This window comes from Kogia breviceps, chromosome 13 (genome assembly GCF_026419965.1).
Source record: "Kogia breviceps isolate mKogBre1 chromosome 13, mKogBre1 haplotype 1, whole genome shotgun sequence".
Classification (NCBI taxonomy): Eukaryota; Metazoa; Chordata; class Mammalia; order Artiodactyla; family Physeteridae; genus Kogia; species Kogia breviceps.
Genome location: NC_081322.1, coordinates 54,917,707 through 54,930,806, shown reverse-complemented (window position 1 = coordinate 54,930,806; position 13,100 = coordinate 54,917,707). Strand labels below are relative to the sequence as shown.

The 13,100-nt window shown below is 35.6% G+C and overlaps 1 protein-coding gene across 7 annotated transcripts in view; it reads right to left on the bottom strand.

Annotated features, from left to right (window-relative positions):
• The window catches only part of NKAIN2 (sodium/potassium transporting ATPase interacting 2), a 982,818-nt gene that overhangs the window by 282,656 nt on the left and 687,062 nt on the right, over window positions 1–13,100 (bottom strand). The gene's annotated exons all lie outside the window — the stretch shown is intronic.

The following is a 13,100-nucleotide window of genomic DNA, read 5'->3' as shown; positions in this document are numbered from 1 at the left end:
TTTCAAGTCACTATAAGTAACTTAATTGATAAGGTGATTAGATAGCGTCATTTTGGCCAACATATTTATTTCATTTCTACCCTAACTTTCCATATGACTCTCATTTGTTTCTCACTCTCACTGAATCCTTGGGGAAAAGTGTGAAAATGGTATCTTTCACAGAAAAATCTTAATAAGGATAGCCACACTCGTTGGCTCCTAAAGACAGTGACATTGCCCAAAACTCATGGTTTAAGAAATGAGAGCAAAGGAGTATAATGATAATCATTTTCCTGTATGAGACAATATGAAAGGACCCATTCCATTCATTTCTATGAGGCAGGTAAAACATAGGAACATAGCCCTGAACTTGTTTTGTGATATAGAGGCTGGATATTCTTAACAAAACAGAGTATTATGGAAATGAATAGTGAGATAGTAAAAAAACAATGCTTAAAAGTCATTTTTGTTACCCTACAAAACCCCTCATAAAACGGATATGCCCTTCCCCCCCTGAAATAGTAACAGGAAATGAATCTTATTGAAATAGATTTTCCATCTTGATTTAAACAGAAGCATCTATTTTAAACTAATGGACTAAAAGATAAATCCTGCACATGGATCAACCACAGAGTTCCTATAGAACTGCAAATTTATATACAAAGCTAAAACCTGTGGATAGTTTGTGTCTTTGTAGGATTCTAGTTGTAATAGAAAATAAGAGGAAACCACAGGTTTTCTGTCATGTAAGCAGGTGACACTATACGCTGACAAGAAAATCATAGTACCCAGCTGGAGAATAAAGTCAATGGCAATACTCCATTCACTGAAGCATTTGATATTTATTCCCATGCACAGCCTCATCCCAAACCATATTATTAATACGTCTACCCCTGAAAGAATGCTCACCATTTCAGGACATATATTTCATCACCTTCTCCTATGAGAAGCCCTTACAACTACACCAAATGCCATGCTATATATAATGAAGAGCATATACGTGATTGAGTAGTAACATTTTATATTCTATATTATATGAAAGCAGTTTTATATTACCTTAGCACCATTCTTACTGGAGAATATAACATAACTTCATAAATATTCCGTTATATATGGTAGTGACTTTATGCACTGAACTCTGGGTTAGAAAAATATCATTTAATGGTTTATAGCAATTCGACAAAATAATACATTATTCCTAATAAAAGCCACCACAGCAAGTGAATTGTATGGGAGAGGTAAATATATAGAGAATGGAGGGCCAAGAAGCAGTTAAAATATCTGGTGGGTTTTTACTGAGAAAGCTTCACTAAGCAAGATGTGTTTTCATTTTCTATTAGTGATTAGAAAAGTAAACTGATGGTGGATCATTGAAGAGGCTAAAAATGATTTTAAGTATAGGAAAATGTATATATACACACTGACACACACATATACACATGCATCTAAATAATTAATTTGCTAAAAAAAGAGCATTATATATCTACACTTGTGTAGTTTTTAGTATGCACACATATACAACCTGAGCATTTTAAGGAAATAATTGGGCCTGTATACAAAATACCTACACTTGATTTCAAAGTTATAAGGAGAAATCATACTATTGATTACTCATGAACACAATTAATTTTAATTAATTTTTATATATTTGAAACCTAAATTGTATTACAGAAACAAGAACTGTACTTATAGAGATGCAAAATGAAGCATGTAATGTAGAGAATTCTGAGCACCTAGCACAGTGATCAGCATTCATGTATTAGTCACTGAATAGCTATCTATCTATTAATTTCCTACTATATTTTAGGTACTATGCTAAATACCAGGTTATATGATAAAGGAGCATTTAGGGAGATGAATGCAAATGAATAGTTAAAATACAATGTAATGACTAAAGAATAAAAACCATATGATCACTTTAATAAATGCAGAAAAAAAGCATTTGGCAAAATTCACATCCCTTCATAAAAACAATTCACTGAAAACTAGGAATAAAAGGAAACTTCCTTAACATAATAAAGAATATCTAGAAAAAAAACCCACAGCCAACCACATACTTAATGGCAAAACACTGAATGTTTTTCTCTTAAGATGAGGAACAAGGCAGGAATGGGATGAGGAGCAAGGCAAGGATGCCTACTTTCAACACTACTATATCACACTGTACTAGTGGTCCTAGTCCATGCAACAAGGCAAGAAAAATAAAAGTCATAGGATTGGAAAGGGAGAAATTAAACTCTATTTGCAGACTCCACAATTTATCTGTAGAGAAAAATCCCTAAGAATCTACAAAAAACATGTTGCTAGAAATAATCATTTAGTTTAGTGAAAACCTAGAATAAAAGTTCAATATATAAAATCAATTGTTTTTTATATGGTAACAATGAACAATTGGAAACTGAATTATTTAAGAGCCTGGGTTGAAATAATTCTTTTATCTTCTCCTGAGAAATTGAAATGATTTTGTTCAGGTCAGCTCAACAAAAGGTATATATTCATTGCTCAAACTGTTTAATTTCCACTTTCCTCCTTGGCAGTATGATAACCAAGTCACAGAAACTGGAAGTGATTTACATTTATGTAAATAATAAATAAGAATTCAGAGAAGTAAAGTAGCTTAGTAAACCCACAAAACTAGTGCCAGAACCTAGACTACAATTTTATCTTTTTTGAGTCTCTGTCTTATTTGAGATGTTTCCCCTTATGGTACTTGTTAATGTTGGCAAATATGCTGTTGCACAAGTCAAGTGGCACTACATTTTAAGTCTTCTCCTCTGTCATCTTTTAAAAATAATTGTGAAAGTGGATATTAGTGTTGACAAAAGTATTGTAGTTTTAAAATAAAATTCTCAATGTTATAAACATTAAACAACTTTATAATTACTGGAAATTATTAGTAGTCTACTCATAATTCTTAATAAGAAAACTCTATGCAGTAGCTTTTGGGGACCTCACAGCACAAACAGCATTAGAAGAAATATCTTAATCAGTATGATATTAACCAGATCATAAGCATCACGGAGGAAAAACAAAAAAAAACCAAAAATGACAAAGGGCTCACTCTGCATTTCAGCCTCTTCTTCCATTTCTTCCTAGAAAATAAATTGCATATTTTGAGAATACATAGGGAAGGCTCCTTTTCTTGTTGGCCTTTCTGTTTTTCTGTTTGGCTAGGCAGTTTAAAATAGCAGTTAAAAGCCTAAACCCTAGAGCCAGCCAGCCAGGCTTGCATCTGTGCCCTGACACTTACTAGCTTGTGATCTTGCTTGAACCCTCTAGCCTCAGTTTTCTTATCTCTAAAATATGTAGCAGTATTCACCTCAATTGAGTTGTATAGATTTAATGAGATCATGCCCATAAAGAGCCAGATATGGTACTGGGTACCTAATAAAAGCTCACAATATTTTATATATTATTTCTCCCTTTTTGATGGTCTACATACAAGTAGTAAGATATGTAAGTAGTAAGATAGAAATATAGATCTCTTCTTATATATCTTCTTTAAACTAGAATTGCTGACTTTCAGATTTACTCCTTAAGTTCCTTTAAAATTCTTAAACACTATTTGTAGGTATGGAATTCATCTTCTGTCTAGGTACTGATTAGTTCTTTAATGTGGGAACCATTCTTAATTTAATTCAGACTCTGGAAACTTGCATTAACTTTTCAAAATCTGCAGAGATGATTATGTTTATGTGGAAAATTTGAGTTGCTTAGCTACAGTAACTTTGTTCTAAGCGTGCTGAAGAAAGTAAGATTATGATTTCTATATCTCAAATATGCAATTCTGACTCATAGTTTTTACACCTACAAATCATACAAATTCTGTAACAGTGTAATGCTTGTGTGCTGTTTTCATTATCCTGGAATGCTATGCTCACTCCACCTGTTAAACCCACCCATCAATTCATTTCCATCAATTCATGGTTAGTTCCCCTTGATTGCCAGCTGGGGACCACATCCTGCTAAGATATATTCTATCCAGGTATTTTCATTGTCCATCCACCAAAAATCGTGTAATTCCTGTGCCTATTTTGGTTCTTTGTCATACCTGTCCTTTGTTTGTTTTTTGTTTCTTTTGGCTCCATCTCTGGCTCATTTTGGTCAAGAAATTGAATTAGTTTCCTCATTTTGTTTCACTGTATCTCACAAACTGAACCCTTTCTTCACTCACTTTCTGCTTTATATTTCCCAGCTTGATTTCCAGCCACCTATCTGTCCACATCTGTCTAGATGACCTCTCCCCACCTCAGCTAATTCCATGCTGGTGCTTATACTTCTTCAGCGTCCAAGAATTCACTTTCTTTTAGGAATTCCTAAATGTTTGTTGAATGAATGGTGTTCTATACAGAACATATTCTAAAGTACCTAAGATCACAAAGATGTACATGTCATTATATCAATTAAGTCAAGTGATAATCTCTCAATGTTCCCTCAGTCTTTTTGTCATCCTTCAAGTGAATCAACACTGTCAAAATGATCAGTGGCAGAAAGAAGCAAATATTCATAACACTATTGGGAATAACCTTGGTTTCCTTTGTATTAGAATCTGAAGTACCACAGCTTTTTTTTTTTTTTTTTTTTTTAACTAGAGTCTACACTGATTACTATAGTAATGATCTAGGCTCTATGAATTCTTATATTGTCAATTATACAAATATGGTCAGCTCAACAAAATGTTCAGAGAGAATTTTTGCCTGCTTTCACACAGAGTGTAATAAATCTAATATCATAATAAAATTAACTGCTCCTTAAAACTAACAAAAAACTTACCCTTCATGATATGTAAAATTTTTGTAAAGAAATAAAAATCTAAACTGTGCATTTTAGATCATATTCATTGAAAATCTAAAATCATTTTTGTCTGAGTATATTTTCTCTACATTCCTCCCTTAAAATATTAAACAACATAAAAATGTGGTCAATTTAACATGAACATGTAAATCATTTCAAATCAAGCGTTATTTGCATCTCCTAGGAAGCTTTATGTAAAAAAAAAAAAAAAAAAAGATTTAAATGGAAAGTGGTAAATAATAGAAATATTTAATATTAAAATATCTCTCTCTTACAAATACAATAAAATAATAAGGCAGAATTAATTTGACACTTATTTGTATTTGAAATCCAGAATGAAATATAATACTATTTTTCATATGAATAGTTGTTTTATAGAAATTTGCAGTTACATAACTTCTTTGGGTGAACACGGCAAAATAAGTCAGGTCTGTCTAGGAGGCAAAAGATAGGATGGCCGAGGGGGAAGGAGCAGAGCCCAGGCCATGCTCTTCCTGTCTGCTCTGCCACCAGCCAGTCTCCACCAAATCCTGAATAACAAAACTGATTAGCACTTTTGATGAAGGGCATTGCTATGGAAGTTGCTGTTTGGAGTACTTTTGGAATAAATCTGGGAAACAAAAAATAAGTAAATTCTGGGAATATAGATCAGTATTTTTGTGCATGAGATTTAAAGCTCATAGTTACTGTATCAAATAAAAAAAAAGAACTATAAATTAAACTATTCTTCTGCCCTAAAGAAGGTTTTATATTATTACTCCCTCTTTAGTTTCTGAGCGACTCCCTAAAGGACCGATTCTAATTACTGAAGATATAACAAGATTTATTTCGAATGTTACATATACACTCACGACCAATAATTTAGTTGCATCACCTGTGACTTCTGTGAATTTCACATGAACTTAAGGGCTTTAAGATATAATTACCAGAAAAATCTAATGTGAAAATCTAATCACAATAAACCTCCCAGGGCACATCTAAAACTGAGGGTAGGAGCTGTTCTTGAGAGTACATGGAAAGTAACTCTAACTCAGATTGTATCCTCTGTGCTGGCAAAATCTGGCCAAAATACCCCTCACAAAATAGATTTAATATAAATCTGTGAGATTAATTAATTAAATTTTACATCTGAAGAACCAATGCTTACAAAAATTGGTTTGAGCCAAAGAGTAAAGCCCCGTGCAACTCTGAGATTCTAGTCAAAACCTGCATTGACTTGATGTAAGGTTATTTGATTTGAACTCAAGGAGCAGAGGAAAAGAGCATTTGGGGACATGGTATGATTCTACTGCGGGTGTCTAATTGGCTGTGATACAGGTCTCATTAGGATACACAGCCCTATGTGTGACTAAAACATATACACACAGACTCACATACACAAAACCTTGGGATGCTGCAAAATGTAAATGTGTTTGGTGAAAGGCAATGTAAATGCCCACTGAGACTGCCAGTGACAATGAAATAGTAACCACGTGAACTTTGTGATTTCCTAATGTTCCATGGAAAATGAACAAAACTGAATATCCTAAGGCAGGAATTAACCATTAGCTTTGAAAAATCTATTAACATGCAACAAGTTGAAAGATGGAAGCAGAGCAGTCCAGAGTGATTAGGGAAGCATTGCTCTTTTTCTTCACTGTAATAAACAAAACATTAAAAACATCTGTTGTTCAATCTTTCATGAAACATATTGCCTGACGTGTTCTTCCTTCATATAGTTGTACTTCTTTCAAGTCTTGACTCAACTTTTCTCTTCTCTATGAGACCTTCCCTAACTACCTTGTGTAAAATTCTCATTCCCCACCTCTGCGCCATCAGTTTCCTTTAATTTATTCTAGTTTCTTTTTTATAGCACTTATAGCCTGTGCTTTCCGTCATGTTATTTACTGCTTTGTGTGCTGCTTATTGTTTGTCACTTGGCCCATTAGAGGTAAGCTCCCTCAAAGGGAAGATTTGGAGATTTATTTTTTGCTGACGTGTCCCAAGTACCTAGAGCAGTGCCTAGTGCCTGAAGAAATGATCACAGAACTATGAAAATCACCATGACCCTCAAAAGAGTTGCTCAGTAAATATTTAAGAGTGCAACAATAGAATACTGAGGCCTCTAAAAGAAATCATTTTGTGATGGTAGAAAAAGATTGTCAGGTGCTGAAGGGGTTGGAAAATGAGAACAAAGGAATAAGGGGAAAAGTGAAGAAATGAAAAGTAGGAGTGCCTTGAAGAAAAGAGAAAACAGTTTAATCAGATGCCTCAAGGTTTTGATATATTTGACCAGATGTCAATAATGATCCTAGATGGACCCTTCATCTCTCTGAAATACCTATGCTGCTCAGTCACTAGAGTAAGATTCTTTAGGAGTGTGTTTCTAGATAGAAGTCTCAAAATGCTATCTAACCCAAGAATAAAGTTTGATATATTTAAAAACTATGTTTCCCTTTATTTTCTTTTGCTGTCAAAAATCGTTTCCTTTGCTACCTCTCATGGGCTTTTAGTGGGCAGAGGTCAGTGAACCACTTTCTGATGCAGTGGTATCAAACTTGATTGCAGATGGGATGATCTGGGGAGCTTCTAAAAGTGCAAGAACTGTTAAATGAGAACTCCGGGGATGGGATCCAGGCCTGGGTGGGTTTTTCTTAAGCATTCTGGGTGATTCCAATATATAGCTAAGTTTGACAACTATAGTATCTGAGAGGGATTGGTCCCAGGACCCCGCTATAAAATGGCCTGGTACAGTCGACTCTCTGTAGTCACTGGTTGAATTCATGGATGCGTAACCTACAGATACGGGAGCTGACTATACTGAAAATTCCCTATTCACTTACTTGCTGCATGAGGATTTGTCAATCCTTGAAACTCAGTTTGCTGGAGAAGCTTTTGAACCTGGGGGCTAATCGTTAATCTGGAGGCTAATCAACCATCTACCCCAAACTGAGGCTACAAAAACGAACACTGGCAGGGTATCTATAACTTTAGCGTACCCTAGAATCACCTGGAGAGCTTATTAAAGTGTGGACTCCTGTGCCTCACATCTAGAGATTCTGATTCAGTAGGCCTGGGGTGGGAACTGAAAATGTTCTTTGTAACGATCTTCCAGGTGATCCATCTGCAAGCTACAGTTTGAAAGCTGTAGCTCTAGAAAAGGGGCATTTAGGGATAGAGATCATCAGTCTTCTGGGATAGCCCTGGGGGAAATCCAGCAAGGGGGGGATATTATCACATCCCCATTCCAACCTTCTTATGACAAATATATGGTGAACCTCAACAGCTGATTTCTCAAAACCCTAGGTGACTCCAAACCTTCAAGGGCGGCCCAGTTCTAAAATGGATGTTTTGAAAGGACCATGAGCTGGAACAGTACACAATCCCTGATATGTAATTAATAGAGCCACCACCCACATCAGTTACATGCACATGTGTGATGTGTTTCCAGCTTCCTATGATATGTTTCTGATCGCTGGTCCTCTCTATGTTACAATAACATTTGGCTTATGAACGTCTCTCTTCAGGCACTTCAGGAATACAGCCTAGTTAGTATCCGTCACCCTTGCTAGATTTTGCACTGCTTGGGGCACAGTCTGCCATGTTCATCTTCAAAATCGCACTTAGCAGAACATTAAGCACACATTATAGGTCTATAGACTTTTTCATGGCAATGTCCACGGTTCCCACATTTTTAATTATGATTCCATATGGAAGCTGGTGAGATAAAAGGATATAAAACTGGCACTGGTTAAAACAATAACTCTTTCTATAATCAGCTCAATAGCACACCAAGGCAAAACTCGTTCTCAGCTTTCCACAGGCCTCTCAGATTGACCCTTCATGATTATATTCCTATTAAATATTCCCTTCATTGCTTTTAGAACTTTATTTAACCCACATAAAAATATTGGGGGGTACAAAGTGGTTTTTCTCAATATATTCATTGGTAAGCATGGTTCCAGGTCCTATGACCCGTGTGGGATGACATTTCTGCTTAACACTGAAATGGTCTTGACCAAGACCATTAATTCAAACAGAAGAAAAAGGGAATCTCCTTCAAGGCTAAACAGAGGAGTTAAAAGAAGCTCCCAGTGACACCAAGACAATAGCTCTGTGATACGATATCACCACTAAATGACAATTTGTGCAAGGGGAGGCTTTGTCACTTGCTATGCATATTTTGCATTTGCCAAATTAGGCACCTTCTTACATAGGGGTGTTAGAAAGTAAAAACTCACAAGAGGATTTTTACTCAGTAAAAAATCTCATTTTTCCAATACTAGGAAATGCAAGTAATATTAATATGAAATGAACATTCCAAATATCTCTAAAAGTGTGAACCAACATACCTTAGTCCTATATTAGAAACTTTTCACATCATCACAGTTGAATATTTTTCATAAAACAAGAAGTTTTTGTGCCACAATACCAGAATAAAGAGTCCACATTGCTTTCCACTGAGGCACAGTACTTTTATCTCCTGGAGGACGTTGCTGCATTTTCAGGTGGTGAACCACAACTGGAAAAAATACCTGTCACCGTGCTGATTTTCTTAAGAGGCTCATGAGACCGTAAATATTTTCTTTCTTTCCATTTTGGATCCTTTATAATATCTTGATTTTTTAAAATATCTTGTAGATTTACACACCTGGATCTCCCATCTCTCTGCATTTCTAACTAAATGTCCCTCCCACCAGTAACAGCATAACAACACACTAACTGCAGCAACATTCTTGGAGTGACCCACCTACTTTCATCCAGTGTTGACAGTCCTCCCACAGTTCCACCATCCCCCCACCAAAACGAGCCACAGACCACATTTACTCATAGAGGTTGGGGGTACAGGTGGCTGTGCACTATGTTGCAGGGCTGTCAGACAGGCTGTGGCTCTAAACAGAGGCCACATGGCAACAGGCTGACTTCTCTGTTGAGTCCTGCACCTGTTACTTAGTGGGAGGATGCTCTTCTAGTGTTTGTGTTCTCGGAGCTATTTTAATTTTCTTCATGGCTACTTCTCTGTGACTCACTGTGGGCTTCCTGTTCTCTCTGGCTACTAGGTAACATTCAGATAATTTAAGCAACTGAGAACAGTCAACATAAGTTTATTCGGTCTTGCCTCTCATCCATTTACATTTATTTTTAGTCTTAGTGGAACATAAAGGACATGCACTCTTGGTTAAATTCTTCTCTGACCTGCCAATGAGAGATGGATTTGAAAAATCTGTGGAAGGAAGCAGAGCCTCTTGGAGGGATGAAATAGGACGACCATCACCCCATGGTGTATTTGGGGGGGGGGATTCTGCTTCCTGTGTAGCTGCAATATGTGACATGACTTGTGGGTGTTGTCAAGTATACATCCTTTCCATTATTCTCCAAAGGATGACTACAGTAATGGATCTGTATACAAAATGCTTTTATGTAGCCGTGTTAGCCAAGGGATCACTTAAGCCACATTTAAATTAAAGGAGAACTTGGCATAAATCATCTCTAGGGCTAATTCAAGAATAAAATCAGTAGGGAGAGCAAAAGGAAATTATTTTTGAGCTCTCCAGCGCTTTCATGTACATGAATGATTTTATAAATACATTTGGAGAATTATTTCAAAAGTGGTGAGCCCTTTTGAGGGTCAGCAAGAGTGCACGTGTTAACATGCTGCATTTGTCAAATTGAGGAATTGATTTTTTACTTCTCCTTTAATTGTACTTGGCTGCCGGGTTATAAGGGAGAGCAGCTGGGAAGGGGGTTCAGCAAGGTGAGATTTGGTGACCAGTTCCTTGCTTGCTGTTTTTAAATTTTTGACAAGTAAATTGACTTAGTGGTATTTGGAGAGTACAAAGATGAACCATTAATCACCCCAAATATCTCCTCAGTTGGCATGCTCATGTCTGAAATCTCTCAAGACCCAGAGGATGGACACCTAGGAAAGTGATGACTCATTTACATATCAGTTCAAATTATTTTCAGTTACTTAATTGTTGGTACTAATATTATTATTATTGAATTATTTTTGTTGGGTACTTTCTAAGAACATTTTTTAGAAAAATGGTAACTAAAGAAAATATGAAGAAAGATTTCACTGCGATAGGATTTGAAATGTGCAGAGAGGAGAAACTGAGTAAACCTCACACAAACAGGATGAAAGAAATCATTTTTTTCTATTTTTCATTGCCTTGGGCTCTCATGTGTGGGCAGTCTCTCAAAGAAGGTACAAAGTGACCTGTGATTTTCTGTCCTATTGGAAGAAAAACATCCTGAACTCAGGGCACAGCCAGCTCTCAGAACTGCCAAGGGTAGAACTCATCATGTTTTTACCAGACTTAAGGTTAAAACGTCTTTAGCCTGTTTTTCTCTCTGATCTAAAGCAGCATTTATAAAGGTATATTTTTTTTCTAAATTAAGATACTCAAGATATGTAATAGGTATCAATTTGCAGATTTTAAAAACCAATCTCTGGTTGGGAAATAACCTATGAGTCAACTATATTCTTCTTGCTGAGGACTTAGGATAAATCATTGGTCTCTGTTTTTTTCAATCTTATCACTGCTGGTGCGACTCATTTGAAACTAGTACTATCAGTTCTGTCCTCAACAGCACAGGTTTATCAGAATATATGCATCAACTTGCTTCCAGGTTTTCCAACAGCACATTATATGTATGATGAGATGAAGTAATTGTTTTGCCATCAAACTAAAATGTATATTTTTAAAACATGTCTTATATACGTTTACTAACAGGTAATGCTGAAAAAAATGCAGATAGAATTCTCCCTCAGTATTTTGTGGAAAGGAATTACCTGAAATATTTTCAGGTTATGGGTGTATATCGAAATGTTTTTCAATAAAATGCAGTTTTTGAGTAGTCAGATAAAAACAATTATGATAAGAGGAGCTATTAATTAAAATATCATGTATAGCCTCTACACCCACCATTTAATTCACAATTATCTCAAAACAAGCTGAAAGGATTGAGGACTCAAATGTCCATGCTTTATAAAATGTCAAGTTAAAGGCCTAACTGTGAACCAGATTGCTTATGATACAGGCCTTTCGATAGTAAATATCAAATGCATAAAGGACGGCATGAATCTTTTAAACTTTATAAAGGTGGCATGTGGACTCTAACATTTTGGGAAAATTAAGTCACTAACATTTATGAAGACGCATGCATTTAAGCACTACACTGGATCGCTCTTGATTAATTATATGCATGTTGAAAAGGCATACATCAGATTCTACCATGATGTTAAACGTCCTGGTTAAAGAAAAGACGCAAATGACTTCTCAAAGTAATTTAAAATAGTATGGGAAATAGGGTCTTATTCAAATTCCCTTAGACAACAAATACAATTCTATTTTTAAGATAAACTGAAGAAACTTGGTTCCATAATTTTAAAATGTGTTGGACTTGGTCATTTCTAAAGTTCTACGGGATCCAGCATTCTATATAATGATAAATATTAGCATTTCTTTCACCAAAGCACTAAGGATTTTACCAAATTTCAAAAATCACCGTAATTATTCCTCTGAGGACATTGTCCTAGTTAGGGAATAATGGGAAAATGACAGAGATTAAATGAATTGTTCATGTGTTAAAGAAGCTTTGGTTTGAATAGATTTAGAATAACATCCCTTTGTGTATGTCTCAGTGGTTAGGTAATGTTTCTTCCGACATCTGTTCTAAGGAACATCAAATCCCAAATCTCCATTTACTTGGATTTTCATTTTGAAATGAGCATAAAATTAATGTCTATATTTATTTGGTTATAACCTCTTTAAGTCCAATATTTTTATGAGGTAGTCTTTTAATATGCTGCTTTCTAGAATTGTATTCAATCACATGATGAAAACAACAAAATCATGGAGGGTAGACTTAGAAGACATCAGCCAAACCACCTGGCTCTGCATCTTGCTCATTTTAAGGATGATGTGAGAGAATTAATTACCTTAATCAAGCACCTTGGCTTCTTGCTCACAAATTACTGGCTGGATATACATGCAAATGCAGTAATTTACTGAGTGAGCTGGCAAAGGGTTAGACAAGTCATGGGCTCAGAAAAAACTTCTGTTCAGAAATGCAAGTGTTATAATGCAACAAAATAGTTTTAAATAGCAAGATAAGCCAAAGGAAAAATAATTAACAATGCCTAACAATGACCTATAAAAAAGCAGTCTGTAATTACACTGTTAGAAGAACAAATAAAACATATATTCAGCCAAGTCTTGGGTAAAGTTTACCACTCAGCCAAAGAGTTGGCACTGTCTTCTTTCGGTTCTCCAGGGTCATAAACTTTGCGGTCATTCACGATCACTTTCCTTCTTCCACCCTTTCTAACTCCTGTTGATAAT